Here is a 24151-nt window from a genome sequence, read left to right as displayed (position 1 = left end):
TGTTCGTTTGTTTCTCTTATCTTCATTCTTGAGACTTTTTTTTCCTCCTCCAATTTGGCCGATTAACTCTCTACCGGTCTTACTCTCTCCTCTCCTTGAACTACACTACCCATAAGTGTTACATCTCCCATTATCATTTCTCTTCTCTTCCTTTCTCTCTATGAGGGTTGCACTCCAAAACCCTTAACTCTCTCTCTCTCTCTCCTTTCTTTTTTCTTCTTTTAGTGGTTCCCTCTTTTTTTCTCTCTCTCTCTTTCTTTTCTCCCTCTATATTAGTTTCTTCCTTTCTCCTTTACATCTCCTCTCATTCAAACCTCAATAACAAACAAATTATCTTATCTGGGACTCAAACCTATGTTTGTGGCATTTTGGGGGGTTTTAACTTCACCTTTTTAACTCACTAGCAGTGCTCCCATCCCTGGCTCTCCATATTATCTAGTTCTTGTTCCACTAAATACAATAGTAAGTTTTTAATTTGTCCCCCCATTTTTCCATTTTCCTCTTATTCCTCTCATCATAACTCTTAGAAAACCAACACCTAAAAGCAAATCATTTTATTCTTGACCCAAATTTTTTCCTTATTTGCTTTTTGTGGGTCCATACGCTCTTTTTTTTTTCTTTTTTCTTTTATTTTTTTTCCTTTTTTTTTTTTTTCTTTCTCTCTTTTTTGCCCCTTTATTACTTTTCCCCAATTCAGGCCCTCCATCACAGGCATTGTTTGTTATAACTCACAGTCCACCACAAGATTTTCTCAAGAAAGAGGGGAGAGGAGAGGAGAGGAAAAAAAGAGGGGGGGAATAATTTCCTTTTTTAAAAAAATTTTTATTTTATTTTATTTTTCTTTATTTCATTATTAATTTTTTTAAAAAAAAACAACTCTTATGGATTTGTTATTTTTTAATTTATTTTAACTTTTTATTCTTTATTAAATCTCATTAATACTATCAACAAAACCACCCTCAGATGCCATTAAGGAAGAGAAAATCAAATATCGTGGATACAAAAGAAAGAGAGGTAACACAGCTAGATGAGGAAAAATCTATGGAGAAAAAATTTAATATATTGGAAACCTTGGAGCTAAATGACAGAGAATTCAAGATAGAAATCCTAAAAATCCTCCGAGATATACAAGAAAACACAGAAAGGCAATATAGGGAGCTCAGAAAACAACTCCATGAACACAAAGAATATATTAACAAGGAAATTGAAACTATAAAAACAAATCAAACAGAGATGAAAAACTCAATTCACGAGCTGAAAAACGAAGTAACAAGCTTAGCTAATAGAACAGGTCAGATAGAAGAGAGGATTAGTGAAATAGAAGACAAGCAACTTGAGGCACAACAGAGAGAAGAAGAAAGAGACTCAAAAATTAAAAAAAATGAGAAAGCCCTACAAGAATTATCTGACTCCATCAAAAAGAATAACATAAGAATAATAGGTATATCAGAGGGAGAAGAGAGAGAAAATGGAATGGAGAACATACTTAAACAAATAATTGATGAGAACTTCCCAAGCCTGTGGAAAGAACTAAAGCCTCAAGTTCAAGAAGCAAACAGAACTCCAAGTTTTCTTAACCCCAACAAACCTACTCCAAGGCATATCATAATGAAATTGACACAAACCAACAGCAAAGAAAAAATTCTCAAGGCAGCCAGGGAAAAGAAGAATACAACATATAAAGGAAGGCCCATTAGATTATCATCAGATTTCTCAGCAGAAACTCTACAAGCTAGAAGAGAGTGGACCCCAATATTTAAAGTCCTGAAAGAGAGGAACTTTCAGCCACGAATACTATACCCATCAAAGCTATCCTTCAAATACGAAGGAGAAATAAAAACATTCACAGATACAGAAAAGATGAGGGAATTTATCATCAGAAAACCCCCACTCCAGGAATTACTAAAGGGGGTTCTCCAATCAGATACAAAGAACAAAAAAAAACAGAGCCACAAGTAAAAGCTCCAAGAAGAACACAATAAAACCAAATTTAAACTGTGACAACAACAAAAAGAAAGAGAGGGAGAAGACGGAGATTAACAGTAGCAAAGGACGATGGAGTGCAAAAGTACTCACAAAATAGTTCGCTACAATGAACAGGGTAGGGACCCTTTTCATTACTCAAAGGTAACCACCATTGAAAAAACCACCACAGAAGCACATGAGATAAAAAAGATAGCAACAGAGGAAAGATGTATGGAATACAAACAAATAAAAACAAAAGATAGAAAAACGAAAGAGAAGGATCAAACAAGACACAAAACTAACAGAAAGCAAGATATAAAATGGCAATAGGGAACTCACAAGTATCAATAATTACACTAAATGTAAACGGATTAAACTCACTAATAAAAAGGCACAGAGTAGCAGAATGGATTAAAAAAGAAAATCCAACTGTATGCTGCCTACAGGAAACTCATCTAAGTAACAAGGATAAAAACAAATTCAAAGTGAAAGGCTGGAAAACAATACTCCAAGCAAATAACATCCAAAAAAAAGCAGGTGTAGCAATACTCATATCGGATAATGCTGACTACAAGACAGGAAAAGTACTTAGAGACAAAAATGGCCATTTCATAATGGCTAAGGGGACACTGAATCAAGAAGACATAACAATTCTTAATATATATGCACCAAACCAAGGAGCACCAAAATATATAAGACAGCTACTTATTGATCTTAAAACAAAAACTGACAAAAATACAATCATACTTGGAGACCTCAATACACCGCTGACGGCTCTAGATCGGTCATCCAAACAGAGAATCAACAAAGACATAGTGGCCTTAAACAAAACACTAGAGCACCTGGATATGATAGACATCTACAGGACATTTCATCCCAAAGTGACTGAGTATACATTTTTCTCCAGTGTACATGGATCATTCTCAAGAATTGACCATATGTTGGGCCACAAAAACAATATCAGCAAATTCAGAAAAATTGAAGTTGTACCAAGCATATTTTCTGATCATAAAGCCTTGAAACTAGAATTCAACTGCAAAAAAGAGGAAAAAAATCCCACAAAAATGTGGAAACTAAACAACATACTTTTAAAAAATGAATGGGTCAAAGAAGAAATAAGTGCAGAGATCAAAAGATATATACAGACTAATGAAAATGACAATACGACATATCAGAATCTATGGGATGCAGCAAAAGCAGTGATAAGAGGGAAGTTCATATTGCTTCAGGCCTATATGAACAAACAGGAGAGAGCCCAAGTGAACCACTTAACTTCCCACCTTAAGGAACTAGAAAAAGAAGAACAAAGACAACCCAAAACCAGCCGAAGAAAAAAGATAATAAAAATCAGAGCAGAAATAAATGAATTAGAGAACAGAAAAATTATAGAAAAAATAATAGAACAAGGAGCTGGTTCTTTGAAAAGATCAACAAAATTGACAAACCCTTGGCAAGACTTACCAAGGAAAAAAGAGAAAGAACTCATATAAACAAAATCCAAAATGAAAGAGGAGAAATCACCACGGACACCGTAGATATACAAAGAATTATTGTAGAATACTATGAAAAACTTTATGCCACTAAATTCAACAACCTAGAAGAAATGGATAAATTCCTAGAACAATACAACCTTCCTAGACTGAGTCAAGAAGAAGCAGAAAGCCTAAACAGACCTATCAGTAGAGAAGAAATAGAAAAAACCATTAAAAACCTCCCCAAAAATAAAAGTACAGGCCCTGACGGCTATACCAGCGAATTTTATCAAACATTCAAAGAAGACTTGGTTCCTATTCTACTCAAAGTCTTCCAAAAAATTGAAGAAGAAGCAATACTTCCAAACACATTTGATGAGGCCAACATAACCCTCATCCCAAAACCAGGCAAGGATGGCACAAAAAAAGAAAACTACAGACCAATATCTCTAATGAATACAGATGCTAAAATACTAAACAAAATACTAGCAAATCGAATACAACAACATATTAAAAAAATAATACATCATGATCAAGTGGGATTCATCCCAGAATCTCAAGGATGGTTCAACATACGTAAAACGGTTAATGTAATACACCATATCAACAAAACAAAGAACAAAAACCACATGATCTTATCAATAGACGCAGAAAAGGCTTTCGATAAAATACAACACAATTTTATGTTTAAGACTCTCAACAAAATGGGTATAGAAGGAAAATATCTCAACATGATAAAGGCCATATATGATAAACCATCAGCCAACATCATATTAAATGGCACTAAACTGAAGGCTTTCCCCCTTAAATCAGGAACAAGACAGGGTTGTCCACTCTCTCCACTCTTATTTAATGTGGTACTAGAGGTTCTATCCAGAGCAATCAGACAAGACAAAGAAATAAAAGGCATCCATATCGGAAAAGAAGAAGTAAAGGTATCACTTTTTGCAGATGATATGATCCTATACATCGAAAACCCCAAAGAATCCACAAAAAGACTACTAGAAACAATAAGCCAATACAGTAAGGTCGCAGGATACAAAATTAACATACAGAAGTCAATAGCCTTTCTATATGCCAACAATGAAACAACTGAGAAGGAACTCAAAAGAATAATCCCCTTCACGATTGCAACAAAAAAAATAAAATACTTAGGAATAAACATAACAAAGAATGTAAAGGACTTATATAATGAAAACTATAAACCATTGTTAAGGGAAATCGAAAAAGATATAATGAGATGGAAGAATATACCTTGTTCTTGGCTAGGAAGAATAAATATAATCAAGATGGCTATATTACCCAAAGCAATATACAAATTTAATGCAATTCCCATCAAAATTCCAATGACATTTTTTAAAGAAATAGAGCAAAAAATCATCAGATTTATATGGAACTATAAAAAACCCCGAATAGCCAAAGCAATCCTAAAGAAAAAGAATGAAGCTGGGGGCATAACAATACCTGACCTCAAACTCTATTATAGGGCCACGACATTCAAAACAGCATGGTATTGGCAGAAAAATAGACACTCAGACCAATGGAACAGAATAGAAAGTCCAGAAATAAAACCACATATATATAGTCAAATAATTTTTGATAAAGGGGCCAACAACACACAATGGAAAAAAGAAAGCCTCTTCAATAAATGGTGCTGGGAAAACTGGAAAGCCACATGCAAAAGAATGAAACTGGACTACAGTCTCTCCCCCTGTACAAAAATTAACTCAAAATGGATCAAAGATCTAAACATAAGACCTGAAACAATTAAGTACATAGAAGAAGACATAGGTACTCAACTCATGGACCTGGGTTTTAAAGAGCATTTTATGAATTTGACTCCAATAGCAAGAGAAGTGAAGGCAAAAATTAATGAATGGGACTACATCAGACTAAGAAGTTTTTGCTCAGCAAGGGAAACTGATAACAAAATAAACAGAAAGCCAACTAAATGGGAAATGATATTTTCAAACAACAGCTCAGATAAGGGCCTAATATCCAAAATATACAAAGAACTCATAAAACTCAACAACAAACAAACAAACAATCCAATAAAAAAATGGGAAGAGGATATGAATAGACACTTCTCCCAGGAAGAAATACAAATGGCCAACAGATATATGAAAAGATGCTCATCTTCTTTAGCTATTAGAGAAATGCAAATCAAAACGGCAATGAGATACCACCTCACACCTGTTCGATTAGCTGTTATTAGCAAGTCAGGTAATAGCAAATGTTGGAGAGGCTGTGGAGAAAAAGGAACCCTCATACACTGTTGGTGGGAATGTAAAGTAGTACAACCATTATGGAAGAAAGTATGGTGGTTCCTCAAAAAACTGCAAATAGAACTACCTTATGACCCAGCAATCCCTCTACTGGGTATATATCCCCAAAACTCAGAAACAATGATACGTAAAGACACATGCAGCCCCATGTTTATTGCAGCATTGTTCACAGTGGCCAGGACATGGAAACAACCAAAAAGCCCATCAATAGATGACTGGATAAAGAAGATGTGGCACATATACACTATGGAATACTACTCAGCCATAAGAAATGATGACATCGGAACATTTACAGCAAAATGATGGGATCTTGATAACATGATACGAAGCGAAATAAGTAAATCAGAAAAAAACAGGAACTGTATTATTCCATACGTAGGTGGGACATAATAGTGAAACTAAGAGACATTGATAAGAGTGTGGTGGTTACAGGGGGGAGGGGGGAATGGGAGAGGGATAGGGGGTGCGAGGGGCACAAAGAAAACAAGATAGAAGGTGACAGAGGACAATCTGACTTTGGGTGGTGGGTATGCAACATAATTGAACGACAAGATAACCTGGACTTGTTATCTTTGAATATATGTATCCTGATTTATTGATGTCACCCCATTAAAAAAATAAAATTACAAAATAAAAAAAAATAAAAAAAAAGCTTTGAAACTAGAATTCAGCTGCAAAAAAGAGGAAAAAAACAACAAAAATGTGAAAACTAAACAACATACTTTTAAAAAATGAATGGGTCAAAGAAGAAATAAGTGCAGAAATCAAAAGATATATACAGACAAATGAAAATGACAAAACGACATATCAGAATCTCTGGGATAGAGCAAAAGCAGTAATAAGAGGGAAGTTCATATCACTTCAGGCCTATATGAACAAACAAGAGAGAGCCCAAGTGAACCACTTAACTTCACACCTTAAGGAACTGGAAAAAGAAGAACAAAAACAACCCAAAACCGGAGGAAGAAAGGAGATAATAAAAATCAGAGCAGAAATAAATGAAATAGAGAACAGAAAAACTATAAAAAAAATTAATAGAACAAGGAGCTGCTTCTTTGAAAAAAATCAACAAAATTGACAAACCCATGGCAAGACTTACCAAGGAAAAAAGAGAAAGAACTCATATAAATGAAATCCAAAATGAAAGAGGAAAAATCACCATGAATATTGTAGATATACAAAGAATTATTGTAGAATACTATGAAAAACTTTATGCCACTAAATTCAACAACCTAGAAGAAATGGATAAATTCCTAGAACAATACAACCTTCCTAGACTGAGTCATGAAGAAGCAGAAAGCCTAAACAGACCTATTAGTAGAGAAGAAATAGAAAAACCATTAAAAACCTCCCCAAAAATAAAAGTCCAGGCCCAGACAGCTATACTAGTGAATTCTATCAAACATTCAAAGAAGACTTGGTCCCTATTCTACTAAAGTCTTCCAAAAAATTGAAGAAGAAGCAATACTTCCAAACACATTTTATGAGGCCAACATAACCCTCATACCAAAACCTGGCTAGGACGGCACAAAAAAAGAAAACTACAGACCAATATCTCTAATGAATACAGATGCTAAAATACTAAACAAAATACTAGCAAATCAAATACAACAACATATTAAAAAAATAATACATCATGATCAAGTGGGATTCATCCCAGAATCTCAAGGATGGTTCAACATATGTAAAACGATTAATGTAATACACCACATCAACAAAGCAAAGAACAAAAACCACATGATCTTATCAATAGATGCAGAAAAGGCAGTCAGTAAAATACAACAAAACTTTATGTTTAAGACACTCAACAAAATGGGTATAGAAGGGAAATATCTCAACATGATAAAGGCCACATATGATAAACCATCAGCCAACATCATATTAAATGGCATAAAACTGAGGATTTTCCAGCTTAAATCAGGAACAAGACAGGGTTGTCCACTCTCTCCACTCTTATTTAACATTGTGCTAGAAGTTCTGGCCAGAACAATCAAACAAGACAAAGAAATAAAAGGCATCCATATCAGAAAAGAAGAAGTAAAGGTATCACTTTTTGCAGATGATATGATCCTATACATCGAAAACCCGAAAGACTCCACAAAAAGATTACTAGAAACAATAAACCAATACAGTAAGGTCACAGGTTACAAAATTAACATACAAAACTCCATAGACTTTCTCTATGCTAACAATGAAATATTAGAAAACAAACTCAAAAAAATAATCCCCTTCTCAATTGCAACAAAAAATAAAATAAAATACCTAGGAATAAACATAACAAAGAATGGAAAGGACCTATATAATGAAAACTACAAAGCATTGTTAAGAGAAATCAAAAAAGATACAATGAGCTGGAAAAATATTCCTTGTTTGTGGGTAGGAAGAATAAATATAATCAAAATGGCCATATTATCCAAAGCAATATATAAATTTAATGCAATTCCCATCAAAATTTCTATGACATTCTTTAAAGAAATGGAACAAAAAATCATCAGATTTATATGGAACTATAAAAAACCCTGATTAGCCAAAGCAATCCTAAGGAAAAAGAATGAAGCTGGGGCATTACAATATCTGACTTCAAACTATATTATAGAGCCACGACAATCAAAACAGCATGGTATTTGGCAGAAAAATAGACACTCAGACCAATGGAACAAAATAGAAAGTCCAGAAATAAAACCACATATATATGGTCAAATAGTTTTTGATAAAGGGGCCAAGAACACACAATGGAGAAAAGAAAGCCTCTTCAACAAATGGTGCTGGGAAAACTGGAAAGCTACATGCAAAAGAATGAAACTCGACTACAGCTTGTCCCCTTGTATGAAAATTAATTCAAAATGGATCAAAGACTTAAATATAAGACCTGAAACAATAAAGTACAGAGAAGAAGACATAGGTTCTAAACTCATGGACCTTGGTTTTAAAAAGCATTTTATGAATTTGACTGCAAAGGCAAGGGAAGTGAAGGCAAAGATAAATGAATGGGACTACATCAGACTAAGAAGTTTTTGCTCAGCAAGAGAAACTGATAACAAAATAAACAGACAGCCAACTAAATGGGAAATGATATTTTCAAACAACAGATCAGATAAGGGCCTAATATCCAAAATTTACAAAGAACTTATAAAACTCAACAACAAACAAACAAACAATCCAATAAAAAAATGGGAAGTGGACATGAACAGACACTTCTCCCAGGAAGAAATACAAATGGCCAACAGATATATGAAGAGATGCTCATCTTCATTAGTTATTAGAAAAATGCAAATCAAAACTACAATGCGATTCCACCTCACACTGTTAGATTAGCTATTATCAACAAGACAGGTAATAGCAAATGTTGGAGAGGCTGTGGAGAAATAGGAACCCTCATTCACTGTTGGTGGGACTGTAAAGTAGTGCAAACATTATGTTATAAAGTATAGTGGTTCCTCAAAAAACTGAAAATAGAACTACCTTATGACCCAGCAATCCCTCTACTGGGTATATACCCCAAAAACTCAGAAACATTGATACGTAAAGACACATGTAGCCCCATGTTCATTGCAGCATTGTTCACAGTGGCCAAGACATGGAAACAACCAAAAAGCCCTTCAGTAGAAGACTGGATAAAGAAGATGTGGCACATATACACTATGGAGTATTACTCAGCCATAAGAAATGATGACATTGGATCATTTACAACAAAATGGTGGGATCTTGATAACATTATATGGAGTGAAATTAGTAAATCAGGAAAAACCAAGAACTACATGATTCCATACATTGGTGGGACATAAAAACAAGACTAAGAGACATGGACAAGAGTGTGGTGGTGACCAGGGGTGGGAGGGAGAGAGGGTGAGGGTGGGAAGGAGGAGAGGAGGATGGGGAGGGAAGGGGCACAAAGAAAACTAGATAAAAGGTGACGGAGGATAATCGGACTTTGGGTGATGGGTATGCAACATAAGTGAATGACAAGATAATCTGGACATGTTTTCTTTGAATATATGTTCCCTGAATTCTTGCTGTATTGGCCAAGAGTTTGCTTAAAGGCTTTTAATCACTGTAAAAAAAAATAGAAGACTAGATGAAGAAGATGGGGCACATATACACCATGGTATATTATTCAGCTAGGAGAAATGCTGACATTGGATCACTTATAGCAGAATGGTGGAGTCTTAGTAGCATTGTGCGGAGTGAAATAAGCGAATCAGAAAAAAACAGGAACTGCAGGATTCCATACATTAGTGGGACATAAAAGCAAGACTGAGAGGCATGAACAGGAGTGTGGTGGCTATGGGGGGTGGGGGGAGGGAAGGAGGGAGAGGGGGAGGGGAGAGGGAGGGGTACAGAGAGAACTGGATGGAGGGTGGCAGAGGATGATCTCTCTTTGGGTGATGGGTATGCAACATAACTAAATGACAAGATAACCTGGAAATGTTTTCTTTGAATGTATGTACCCTGATTTATTGATGTCACCCCATTAAAATAAAAATTTATTTATAAAAAATATATATATATATGTTCCCTGATTTATTGATGTCACCCCATTAACATTAATTAAAATTTATAAAAATAAAGATAAATACAGACAAACAGAAATGACAATATGACATATCAGAATCTCTGGGATGTAGCAAAAGCAGTAATAAGAGGGAGGTTCATATTACTACAGGCTTATATGAACAAACAACAGAGAGCCCAAGTAACCAACTTAACATCACATCTGAAAGAACTAGAAAAAGAACAAAGGCAACTCAAAACCAGCAGAAGAAAGGAAATAATAAAAGTCAGAGCAGAAATAAGTGAAATAAAGAACAGAAAAACTATAGAAAATATCAATAAAACAAGGAGCTGGTTCTTTAAAAAGATCAACAAAATTGACAAACTCTTGGCAAGACTCACTAAGAAAAGAAGAGAAAGGACTCCTATAAACAAAATCCAAAATGAAAGGGATAAATCACCACAAATATCATAGATATACAATTATTGTAGAATACTATAAAAAACTATATGCCACCAAATTCAACAATCTAGAAGAAATGGATAAATTCCTAGAACAATACAATCTTTCTAGACTGAGTCATGAAGAAGCAGAAAACCTAAACAGACCAATTAGCAGGGAGGAAATAGAAAAAACTATCAACAATCTCCCAAAAAATAAAAGTTCTGTGCCAGACTGCTACACTAGTGAATTCTATCAAACATTCAAAGAATTGGTTCCTATTCTACTTAAACTCTTCCAAAAAAATGAAGAATAAGCAATACTTCCAAACACACTTTATGAGGCCAATATAACCCTCATACCGAAACCTGGCAAAGGACAACATAAAAAAAACACTACAGACCAATATCTCTAATGAATACAGATGCTAAAATTCTAAATGAAATACTAAGCAAGTTGAATACAACAACACATTAAAAAAATCAATTCATCTTCAATCAAGTGGGATTCATCCCAGAATCACAAGGATGGTTCAACATACAAAAAACAGTTAATGTAATACACCATATCAACAAAACAAAGAACAAAAATCATATGATCCTATCAATAGCTGCAGAAAAGGCATTTGATAAAATACATCATTTTATGTTTAAAACACTCAACAAAATGGGGATAGAAGAAAAATATCTCAACATAATAAAGGCCATTTATGACAAACCATCATCTAACATCATATTAAATGGCAAAAAACTAAAAACTTTTCCCCTAAAATCAGGAACAAGACAAGGCTGCCCACTCTCTTTAATCTTATTCAACATAGTGCTGGAAGTTCTAGCCAGAGCAATCAGACAAAAGAAAGAAATTAAAGGTAATCGTATTGGGAAAGAAGAAGTAAAAGTTTCACTTTTGCAGATGATATTATCCTGTACATCAAAAACCCCAAAGATGCCACAAAAAGACTATTAGAAACAATAAACCAATACAGTAAGATTGTAGGATACAAAATTAATATACAGAAGTATATTGCTTTCTTATACACTGTCAGTCAAATAAGTTTGTAAATATGATATATGCTTGCTCGCTTATAGTTTGCATTGGGTGTGGGAAACAGGCTGTAAGCCGGCAGTCATTATAGCCTAAGGCTAAGTTTTAAGACTTTAATACTTAGTTCCCACCCTTTTAATACTAAGATTCTCTCAACATTAAGCATTTCCCCACACCCTTGACTGTTGCATGATGTGGGGTGGTGCACTCTTATGAGGAATCCTATTTATGCCTCAGATAAATAGGATTTATCAAATAAGCCTTATTTATCAAATAAGCATTATTTGTGTGTTGGCTTAAAGGCTTTAATTTCTACACTATAAAATAAAATAAACCAGCGGCTTTCTCTCTCAGTTCCTGAAATTAGCATTGCAAGGAGAAGCAGCCAAGATGGTGGAGTGCTGAAGGAGAAGCCAGTGTGTGCAGAGAGAAGGAGATGGGAAACAGAGGTGAATAAGACCAGTGAGGTAGAAATCTTTGATCCTAGGAAAACTCAATGAGTCAGTGGCTTTGGGAGCCCTGAATAAAAGGGAAGTGTTTTCCCACTGTGTGTATTTTTTGCCCCCAAGGTGCAAGCTAAGATTAAAGGTAATGGCCCACTAGTTCTTGGTTCTGTTGTTCATTACCGTCTGTCCAAATCAAATGCAAACCTGCAGGGCCAGGCGGCTGTGATGGTGGCCATGGCTACTGGCTTGACATGTGGCATAGTCTGTAACAGGATTCAGGTCAATTTGGTATGGCTCCACCACCACCTTTGAGCAGTGGAGTAGAGGACTGGTTGCTGTTATGGTTCCCATGGTTGTTCTTTTGGGGACCATAGGCTGGCTGACTTTTACAGCCATGCATGAGAAAACTGAGAACTCTAGGGAAGAGGCTGCCCGGGACCTGAAAACCGAGCAGCAGAAGGAGCTGGAGCAAGCACAGGAGAAAGAGATGCTGACCCTGGAACTGGAGCAAGCACCGGAGGAGGCTGATCAGGTTCATGAGATTCACTTGGATATGGAGCAGCCACTGGAGAAGGAATCACAGGTTCATGAGTTGCAGATTGCCCTGGACATTGTGGAGAGCTAGCAGTGGCTGGAGGCTGGTGCTAGGGCTGGGTCTGCAAGGCCCGCAGAGCAGAAGGTGGCAGCAGCCCCAGGCTCACACCCAGCAGCATGAGCTGGTATTTTCAGTTCCTCTCTGGAGGATGAAGAGAATCGGGCTGGAGTTGCAATCCAGTCTCCAGAAGGTAAGAGCCCAGCAGCAGGGAATACCAATTATGCCCCTGTAGGTCTGCGATTTTGGGAGATAACGGTGGATGCCATCATGCTTTCTGGAGCAGAGATGGAAATGCTAACTGCCATTGCCACATGCTCCTCCTTGGGACAGTGTAAGACCTGCCAGGATGGCAGGAATGGGGGAGAGGGGCTGAGGCCCCATGTGCATGGACTGATTCCTGGACTATGACTGGAGTGGGCACTGGCTCCTTTGTTAGATGGACTTACAGATTTCAGACAATGTAAAATACCCTGATGAGGGTGAGGGGCAGCTTTGCTAAAGGCCCTCCTCCTACCCCGGGAAGCTTTTCATGAGGTTAAGTCCGAGGATATTTTGCACTTTTGGCAAAGTGCTCAGAGACTGGTGAAGTGTATCTTTGTAATAGTTGAAATTCTATGATTTTTCATGTTGTTGTAATTCATGTGCTATGCCTAATTCCTTGCTTAGGAATGTCTTTGGTGTGGATTGTGGATTGCAAAGTGAGCAAAAGGGGTGGAATGTGGGTCAAATAAGTTTGCAAATATGATGTATATGTTAGCTCGCTTACAGTTTGCATTGGGTGTGGGGGACAGGCTGAAAGCAGGCAAGGTCCTTCCTTATAGCCTAAGACTTAGTTTTAAGACTAAGCCTTTCCTGCCCTTTTAATATATACTAAGTAAGATCTTTTCAAAACTAAGCTTTTCGCCACACCCTTGACTGTTGTATGATTTGAGGTGGTGCACTATTACAAGGAATCCCATTTATGCCTCAGATAATTGACTTTGTATCAGAGACTTCCTTATTTGTATATTGACTTAAAGGTTTTGATTTCTTCACTATAAAATGAGACAGACGACCAGGGGCTTGCTCTCTCTCAGTTCCTGAAATTAGCATTGCAAAGGGAAGCAGCCAAGATGGCAGAGTGCTGAAGGAGAAGCCAGTTTGTGCAGAGTTTGTGCAGAGAGAAGGAGATGGGTAACAGAGGTGAATAAGGCTAGTGAGGTAGAAACCTTTGACTCTAGGAAACTGAGATAAGTCAGTAGCTTTGGGAGTCCTGAATGGAAAAGGAAGTGTTTTCCCACTGTGTGTATTTCTCACCTGCTGAGTGCGAGCTAGGATTAAAAAGGTAATGGCCCACCAGTTCTTGGCTTTGTTGTTTCATTAGCATCTGTCCGAATCAAATGTGAACCTGCACAGGCCAGGCAGCTATAATGTAGCTGTGGCTACTGGCCATACACTAAGAATAAACATAACAAAGATATAAAGAACCTATATAATGAAAACTACAAAGCATTGTTAAAGGAAATCAAAAAAGATAAATGAAATGAAAAATATTCCTTGTTCTAGGGTAGGAAGAATAAATATAGTTAAAATGACCATATTACCCAAAACAATATACAAATTTAATGCAATTCCCATCAAAATTCCAATGTCATTTTTTAAAGAAATGGAACAAAAAATCATAAGGTTTATATGGAACCATAAAAAACCCCGAATAGCCAAGGTAATCCTAAGGAAAAAGAACGAAGCTGGGGGTATTACAATACCTGACTTCAAATTATATTATAGAGCCATGATAATCAAAACAGCATGGTATTAGCAGAAAAATAGACACTCAGACAAATGGAACAGAATAGAAATAAAATCACAGCCCAGAAATAAAACCACATATATATATGATCAAATCATCTTTGATAAAGGAGCCAAAAACACACAATGGAGAATAGAAAGCCTCTTCCATAAATGATGCTGGGAAAACTGGAAAGCCACGTGCAAAAGATTGAAACTCGACTACAGTTTGAACCGAAATTAATTCAAAATGGATCAAAGACCTAAATATAAGATATGAAACAATAAATTACATAGGCTTGACCAGGCAGTGGCACAGTGGATAGAGCATCAAACTGGGATGCGGCAGGACCCAGGTTCGAGACCCCAAGGTCGCCAACTTGAGCACGGGCTCATCTGGCTTGAGCAAAAAAAGCTCACCAGCTTGGACCCAAGGTCACTGGCTTGAGCAAGGGGTTACTCGGTCTGCTGAAGGCCCATGGTCAAGGCACATATGAGAAAGCAATCAATGAACAACTAAGGAGTTCCAACAAAAAACTGATGATTGATGCTTCTCATCTCTCTCTGTTCCTGTCTGTCTGTCCCTATCTATCCCTCTCTCTGACTCTCTCTCTGTCCCTGTAAAAAAAAAAAAATGGACAAGCCTGAATAAATTACATAGAAGAAAACATAGGTACTATATTCATGGACCTTGGCCATAAAGAACATTTTATGAATTAGACTCCAAAGGCAAGGGAAGTGAAAGCAAAGATAAATGAATGGGACTACATCAGACTAAGAAGCTTTTGCATAACAAAAGAAACTGACAACAAAACAAACAGCCAACTAAATGGGAGATGATATTTTCAAACAACAGCTTGGATAAGGGTCTAATATCCAAAATATACAAAGAACTCACAAAACTCAACAGAAAACAAGCAAACAATCCAATAAAAAAATGGGACACTTCTCCCAGAAAGAAATACAAATGGCCAATAGATATATAAAAATATGCTCATCTTCACTATTAGAGAAATGCAAATCAAAACTATAACAAGGTACCACTTCACACCTTTTAGATTAGCTTTTATGAACAAGACACGTAAAAACAAGTGTTGGCGAGGCTGTGGAGAAAAAGGAACCCTTATTTACTTTTGGTAGGAATGTAAAGTAGTACAACCATTATGGAAGAAAGTATGGTAGTTCCTCAAAAAACTGAAAATAGAACTACCTTATGACCCAGCAACCCAGCAATCCCTCTACTGGGTATAATATACTCCCAAAACTCAAAGACATTGGTATGTAAAGATACATGCAGCCCCATGTTCATTGCAGCATTGTTCACAGTGGCCAAGACATAGAAACAACCAAAAAGCCTTTCAATAGATGATTGGATAAAGAAGATGTGGTACATATATATATATACTATGGAATACTACTCAGCCATAAGAAATGATGACATAGGATCATTTACAACCACACGGATGGACCTTGATAACATTATACTGAGTGAAATAAGTAAATCAGAAAAACTAAGAACTGTATGATTCTATACATGGGTGAGACACAAAATTGAGACTCATGGACACGGATAAGAGTGCAGTGGTTACCAGGAGGAGGGGGAGGGAGGAGAGAAAGAGGGAGGGAGGAGAGGGGCATAAAGAAAACCAAATAAAAAGGTGACTGAGGACAATTTGACTTTGGCTAATGGGTGTACAACATAATCAAATGTCAAAATGATCTGCAGATGTTTTCTCTGAATCTATGTACTCTAATTTATCAATGTCACCCCGTTTAAATTAATTGTCTAAATAAAATTTTTTTAATTGTTGTATTTTTTTTTAGTGTACAGATGATGTGTTGTGGAATTGTGCATCTGAAACCTATTCATTTTGTTAGCCAGTTATTACCCCAATAAATCCAAAAAAAGGAAAAAAATAAAAATAAAGTAACTGCATTTGAATTCCAAGGTTTCAATATAATAAACTATCTCAGAATGCATTAAGATATAAGCATATTGAGAGAAATAAGTAAATCATTAAAAACTAAGAATTGTATGATTTCACACATTTAGATATAAAATTGAGACTCATGGACATAGATATAGATAAAAGTGAAGTAGTTACTGAGGGAGGCAGAGTGAGGGGCAGGGGGTAAAGAGGGACAAATATAACGTGACAGAAAATAATTTGACTTTGGGTGATGGGTACACAACATAATCAACAGTTCAAATGCTATGGAAATGTTTACCTAAAACCTATTGATCAAGGTCACCCTGTTAAATTTAATTTTCTAAATAAAATTTAATAAATATATATATATGTAGATTAGCTGATGAGCAGTGAAATGTAATTAGCACTTGAGTTTAATTTTTTTTTTTCTAATGGATCCCTAGACTAAATGTTTTATGTTTTAACAGAGACATTTAGCGGTCACATACCAACTTTGTAAGTGATCTCAGATAAATAAGGACAGTCTTAAAATGAATTAATTTATAATATTTTATTTATTAGGATACTCTCTGGCTACTTTAAAAGAGATCAAAATAAAAATGGTTTAAACAAGTGTGGACAAGAAAGGGGTCACTTACTAAACCTGACAAGCTAGGAAGGCCTGCATGGAGGCCCTTAAGAAATCAGACCTAGGCCTGACCTGTGGTGGCGCAGTGGATAAAGCATCGACCTGGAAATGCTGAGGTCGCTGGTTCGAAACCCTGGGCTTGCCTGGTCAAGGCACATATGGGAGTTGATGCTTCCAGCTCCTCCCCCCTGTCTCTCTGTCCTCTCTCTTTCTCTCTCCTCTCTAAAATGAATAAATAAAAAATAAAATAAAATAAAGAAATCAGACCTAAATAAGGTCATCTGAAATGAAAACTTTCTTTCTTTTTTTTTTTTTTTTTCATTTTTCTGAAGCTGGAAACAGGGAGAGACAGTCAGACAGACTCCCACATGCGCCTGACCGGGATCCACCCGGCACGCCCACCAGGGGCGACGATCTGCCTACCAGGGAGCGATGCTCTGCCCATCCTGGGCATCGCCATGTTGCGACCAGAGCCACTCTAGCGCCTGAGGCAGAGGCCACAGAGCCATCCCCAGCGCCCGGGCCATCTTTGCTCCAATGGAGCCTTGGCTGCGGGAAGGGAAGAGAGAGACAGAGAGGAAGGCGCGGCGGAGGGGCGGAGAAGCAAATGGGCGCTTCTCCTGTGTGCCCTGGCCGGGAATCGAACCCGGGTCCTCCGCACGCTAGGCCGACGCTCTACCGCTGAGCCAACCGGCCAGGGCCAAATGAAAACTTTCAAACTAAAAGCAAGTCATGATGAGTGGTCATGTCCTAGGCCAGTCTTTTCCTTGACAAAGGTCAATCTCTACCTTACCTGTGCCTGTCTATTGTCACAGCTAAAATAGTGTACCTTCAGAATGTCAGAGTAATCTCCTTTGTCCAGACCCCTCAGGGCACAGTTTCAAATACCAACTCTATGTGCTATAAATGTTCATTGTTAACTGTTCTATACCCACTAAAGTCAAAGAAGTATCTGTTACTTCATTTTACTCTTTATCCAGTCTCAGAGATTTCCCTGCTTTGTTTTCTCCTATTTAGCCAATCTACCAACAATGAATTTCATGTAATCCTTTTCATGCCTCCTCCTTTCATTCTAACGTACAAATAAACTGCAAAACTGGCATTCTCTAGAGCATTTTCTCAATTCCTTGAGATTTTGCTTCCCAGCTATTGTTGTCTGCTTGGTTCAAATAAATTTATAAAAATTCAAAACTATAAAATTAAGGAGGAAACACACATGGAGGTGGAAGAAAGCAAGATGGGGTTGGATTACAGAACAACTAACAAGATCATGTGCTCCCTTGAGGCTTAATATCCCCTTCCAGGGGTATTACTTTTGGCATTTCAAAAGTGTATTAACCTAGGTGCACAAAAGCTGACTTAAAATCTTTCACTAAATAAATTATTAGCCTGGGGAGCAACTACTCATCATGACTTCCCCAGTTAGGAATAATCAGATTGATAGGAGGAACTCAAGAGTTAAAATTTTAGCTTGAATAATGGTGGTTTTGGTTATGGTCAGTGGCAGAATGGTTAATGCAAGTAAAAACTTTGTTCCAGGATCTGGAATACCTGAACAGGCCTACATAACTTAATGAGATCTGCGAATGACCCACGGTTGTGTTCCAGGGGACTATAAGAAGTATTCCAAGGACAAAACTGACTATGATCAAATTAAGTTTGACTATGATCTGATTAACTCTCCTTTGAAATCTCAAAACCCTTATATAGTTTTTCTTTCCCCTATAAAAAGGCTGGCTGGGAAAGGGAGTTGAGATGATTTGAGAATGTAACCCCATCTCCCCAGATTGCTGGCCATCTGAATAAAGCACCCATAAAGATTCAATCTCTGTCTCTGAATTGGTGACAGGCAGAACAAACTCTGTTATATTTTCCAGTTTCAAGATCACCCTTAAGGTTCCTTTCTATTGACTCCCTTTTGCTTGGTCATACTATTTACTTAAAATATTTTAATAATATTTATAGTGACTATAAATTTTTAGCTTATGGGTTTAAAAATTAATGGAGAAATAAATTCATAACAAATTAGAATATAATTTGGAAGAGGATTGATAGAAAACACGAATGATCCTGTAATCATTAAAAGCATTCAATCAATAGTCTTTCTCACAAAAAGAACCAAGCATTTATTTATCCCACCTCTGTTGTATAATCGTAACTCAGAATAACCAAATAATTGATGGACCACTCTTTTTTTTTTTTCTGAATGTGGCAGAGAGTACTATCAAACTCCAGTCACAGAGGCAAGCTCTACTGGTGCTAGCAAAAGTCCTGCCATCAATGTAGCACACTTCCGACACTTAGATGTTCACTGGCCAAGACTGGCCTCCCCTGAGCTTTAATAGTGTGCAGGGACCACTCTTTTTTTTTTTTCTTTTTTTTTTTTTGTATTTTTCTGAAGCTGGAAACGGGGAGAGACAGTCAGACAGACTCCCACATGCGCCCGACCGGGATCCACCGGGCATGCCCACCAGGGGAGACGCTCTGCCCACCAAGGGGCGATGCTCTGCCGCTCCAGGGCTTCGCTCTGTTGCGACCAGAGCCACTCTAGCGCCTGGGGCAGAGGCCAAGGAGCCATCCCCAGTGCCCGGGCCATCTTTGCTCCAATGGAGCCTTGGCTGCGGGACGGGAAGAGAGAGACAGATAGGAAGGAGGGGGTGGAGAAGCAAATGGGCACTTCTCCTATGTGCCCTGGCCGGGAATCGAACCCGGGTCTCCCTCACGCCAGGCCGACACTCTACTGCTGAGCCAACCGGCCAGGGCTGGGACCACTCTTTTTTATAAAAGTATTCCAGTCAATAAACAGAGAAGAATTAAAATATCACCAATTAAAACCATAAGGAAATAATGAATCCAGACAATAATAAACAATGGCTAGAAAGTTGCATAGTAAAGTCAGCATGAGTTATATTAAGAAAATAGCATTTGAGCAAAGATTTCGAAAAGGTGAGGAAGTTCCCCATGTGGATAACTGGGGGAAGGCAGAGGCCAATGCCAAGGTCCTTCAGTGGGAGTCTACTACTTTGTTAAGAAGTATAAAAAGAAGTCTAATAAAGATGGGAAATATAACAGGAAATGAAACCAAATTTTCAACAGGGAGCCAAATTATGAGCAACTGATAGGTGGAATAGATATCAGTTGAATGGAGGAAAACTGGGTGGAGTAGGTTTGGTAGATAAAATCAGGAGTTTAGTTTTTAGTATATAAGTGAAGTTGTAATGTAGGCAACTAGATATATAGGCCTGGAATTCCGGGCCAGAAACAAAAATGTGTGAACAATTAGTGTATACATGGTATTTGTAGCCAGGGAACTGCATTAAGGGAAGGAGAATGATAGAACACCAAAGACAATAAGGACTGAGTCTTGTAGAATGAATGATACAGAAGACGACAGCCCTCTTTACCTTCTTACATATTGTCTAATTTATGATGTATTGTGTTTATTTTTGTAAACTCTAAGAACATAAAATCTCATAAAGGGGAAGGATTTTTGTCTTTTCTGTTCTGTCCACTGATGCATCACAAGTACACAGAGAAGTGGCCTGGCTCAGTAAGCATTCAATTAACATTTGTTTGATAAGAATTTCTGGATTATGCTTTTTATATATATTTTTAATTCTTCCATATATTGAGGTCTTTCAATTCTTCTAAGTATATTACACATATGCCTTTCATATCTACTTTATAATTCATATAGACTGAATAGTATAAAGTAAGGGTTGGATTTTATTTTTCATGTCTCAATTTATTTCTACAGAATAAAATCCAAAATTGTTAACATAACATTTAAGGCCCTTCCTACTCCAGATCCGCTTTCTCTCTCCTTGTTCTCTCTCACTGCCAACTTGTGGTCTTCATTCAACTATACCAACCTGCCTGGGCTTCTTCTCTAGACAATGCAGTGTGATGTGCAACAGAAATAAGAGGAAAATGTAAAATTATTAAAGAGATGTGTTGAGGATCACACATCTAAATAATGGGAATAACATCAATGCCAGAATTACTGTTTCATCATTATTTTTACTATACCACACTTCAGTTCTCAAGCACTGAACTCAAATAAAAAGATGGAATTTGTTGATTATATAACTGTATACCTAGAAAAAAATTTTAAATCCTTTGAAAAGCAAAGTTAATAAGAATTTAGAATAGCTAAAATATTTTTATCCATTAAATTCTTATTTGTAAAGAGAGCAAATTACAAAAGATATGCTTATAATATTAACTTATAAAAACAAAATTCCAAATTGTTTCTACCATATTGTTTAATCTAAGTTTTAAAAAATTAGACCTGGCCAGACAGCTCAGTTGGTTAGAAAATAGTCCCAAAGCACAGAGATTGCCAGTTCAAGCCCAATCAGGACATATACAGGAACATATTGATGTTCTTGTCTCTCTCTCTCCATTTTTCTCTAAAAAACTATAATTAAATATAGAAAAGCAGCTTTTTGTCTCCTCAAATCTACTCTTCTGATTTAGTCTCCTCGCCTTGACTGCAGCCTCCACCACAAGGGTGTAGAGGATTTTACATTGCATGGGACACTTGAAGTCATGTCAACACAAAAACTTAAAAATTAAAATTTTCAATTAAAAAAGAAAGGGTGACCCAGAAACCCCCCAGGCCTTCAGCAGCGGCTCCTCCTCAAGTAGGCCCAATACATATCAGCTCCTTTGCCCGGTTGGGCAGTGACTACCTGGTTGGCCTAGATGCTAATATGAATCTGGCTGGGGATTTCCATGGGGCTGGGACTATAGGGCACAGCATCACAGCTATCCAAGAGAACCAAAGCGTGCTGATCCCCTGAAGCTAGAGGCTATGCACAACCAAGAGAAGATCAAGAGCTTCAACAAGTTTGCTTCCTTCATCAATGAGGTATGGAGCCTGGAGCAGCAGAATAAGGTTCTGGAGACCAAGTGAAACCTCCTGCAGCAGCAGAAGACGGCTCGCAGTAACATGGACAACATGTTCAAGAGCTACATCAACAACCTTCAGTGGCAGCTAGATACACTGTCCCAGAAGAAACTGAGGCAGGAGGCAGAGCTCGGCAACGTGCAGAGGCTGGTGGAGGACCAGAGGAATAAGTAGGATGATGAGATCAACAAGCACACAGAGATGGAGAATGATTCTGTCCTCATCAAGAAGGATGCAGATGAAGCTTACAAGGTAGATGCAAGGTAAAACTGGAGTCCTGCCTGGAAGGGCTGACCAAGGGGATCAGCTTCTACAGGCAGCTTCATGAAGAGGAGATTTGTGAGCTGCACTCCCAGATCTCCACACAGTTGTGGTGCTGTCCATGGACAACAGCCACTCCTGGCCCTCATTACCGAGGTCAAGACCCAGTCCAAGGAGATTGACAACTGCATTGTGGCCAAGGCCGAGACCATGTACCAGATCAATTGTGAGGAGCTGCAGATGTCGGCTGGGAAGCACAAGGATGACCTGCATCACACAAAGACAGATTCTTGAGATGAACCAGAACATAAGCCAAACCTAGGCTGAGATCAAGGGCCTCAAATGCCATTCAGGCTGCCATCGTGATGTCAAACAGTGTGGAGCTGGCCATCAACAATGCTCAGGCCAAGGTGGCTGAGCTGGAAGCCATTCTGAGAACTAACAAGCAGGACAGGGCTCAGCAGCTACATGAGTACCAGGAGATCGTGAATGTCAAGCTAGCCCTGGACATGGAGATTGCCACCTACTGTAAGCTGCTGGAGGGTGAGGCAAGCTAGCTGGAGGCTCCGATGCAGAACATGAATATCCATATCAAGACCACCAGTGGCTACTAAGGCGGGCTGAGCCCAAACCTCAACTACAGCCTGGGTTTCCAGGCCAACATGGGCTCTGGGGGGTGTGGGGCACTGGCTTTTTCAGCTACACCAGCACCAGATCCTCCATGACAGTGGTTGTGAAGAAGATTGAGACCCATGACAGGAAGCTGGTATCTCAGTCATCTGATATCCTGCCCAAGTGAATGACTACTGCAGTCCCTCCTGTCTTACGAGCCTGTGGGAAAGAAGTGTGCAGGGAACAGACAGCTTAGGAGTCCCACCTGAGCTCACCCTTGGGGTGGGCAGTTTACTGACTGGGGGCTGCCTCTTACCCATGTCCCTAACTAAAAGCCAAATCAAGTATTGTTGTTTTTCCCAAAATATAGTTTCAGCTGGCTCTGCCAACCCCAAAAGAAAAATTAATATGGAATAAATTATTTAAGAAGCATACTAAAATGTTAATTATCATTATGTTTTAATGTTCAAATTTTCTCCTATATCCCAATATTTATTTTATATGTATAAGCCAGTTGGGTAATTTAAAAAGTTAAGCCTGACCAGTGGTAGTGCAGTGGATTGAGCATTGGCCTGGACACTGAAGGTCCTGGTTCAAAATCCCAAGGTCACCAGCTTGAGTGTGAGATTGTCAGTTTAAGTGCAGGATCACCAACATGATCCCAAGGTCAATGGCTAGAGTCCAAGGTAGCTGGCTGGAAACCCAAGGTTGCTGACTTGAGCCCAAGGTTACTGGCATGAGCAAGGGATGGAGCACTCCCAGTCAAGGCATGTATGAAAAGCAATCAATAAACAACTAAAGTGACACAACTACAAGTTGATGCTTCTCATCTCTCTTCTTCCCCTCTTTCTTCCTGCCTGTTACTCTCTTCTTAAAAATTAAATTAAATTAAAATATTTTCTATTTGCACACAAATGCTAATATATCTTATTACTAATCAGAAATGTTCCATCAAATTTCAAATAAAGCCTGTAAAAATGGAAACCTTAGCTATAATTTTGCATCAGTTATAACTAAAAACAATTTAAACACCCACTGCTAATCTTCATTTATGCCTAGAAAACATATATGCTTATTATCACTAAGATTAACAAGCCTACATAATAAAGATATTTAGAAGGGAAAATTGTAAGACAAAAAAAAAATTATAGTACATTTTCTTTTATTTTTTCCTTGATTAACTCTTTCTCATTATGAAATATTCCTCTTGATGTCTGGAATATTTCTATACCTTAAAGAATATTTTGTCTGATTACAATATAGCTACCCTATTTTCTAATTATCTAAAACAGTGGTCCCC

At 37.7% G+C, this 24151-nt stretch overlaps 1 non-coding gene and 1 pseudogene across 1 annotated transcript; one reads left to right on the top strand and one right to left on the bottom strand.

Moving 5' to 3' along the window:
• The first annotated feature begins 12888 nt into the window (after positions 1–12888).
• LOC136319313 (keratin, type II cytoskeletal 8 pseudogene) lies at positions 12889–23038 on the top strand (annotated as a pseudogene).
• LOC136321140 (small nucleolar RNA SNORA62/SNORA6 family) lies at positions 19271–19419 on the bottom strand. The gene has a single exon (XR_010728433.1). It is a non-coding gene; the product is annotated as a small nucleolar RNA SNORA62/SNORA6 family (small nucleolar RNA).
• Positions 23039–24151: the final 1113 nt, after the last annotated feature.

This window comes from Saccopteryx bilineata, chromosome 1 (assembly GCF_036850765.1).
Source record: "Saccopteryx bilineata isolate mSacBil1 chromosome 1, mSacBil1_pri_phased_curated, whole genome shotgun sequence".
Classification (NCBI taxonomy): Eukaryota; Metazoa; Chordata; class Mammalia; order Chiroptera; family Emballonuridae; genus Saccopteryx; species Saccopteryx bilineata.
The sequence above is the reverse complement of the archived record's forward strand: the minus strand, read 5'-3'. Positions and strand labels throughout refer to the sequence as shown.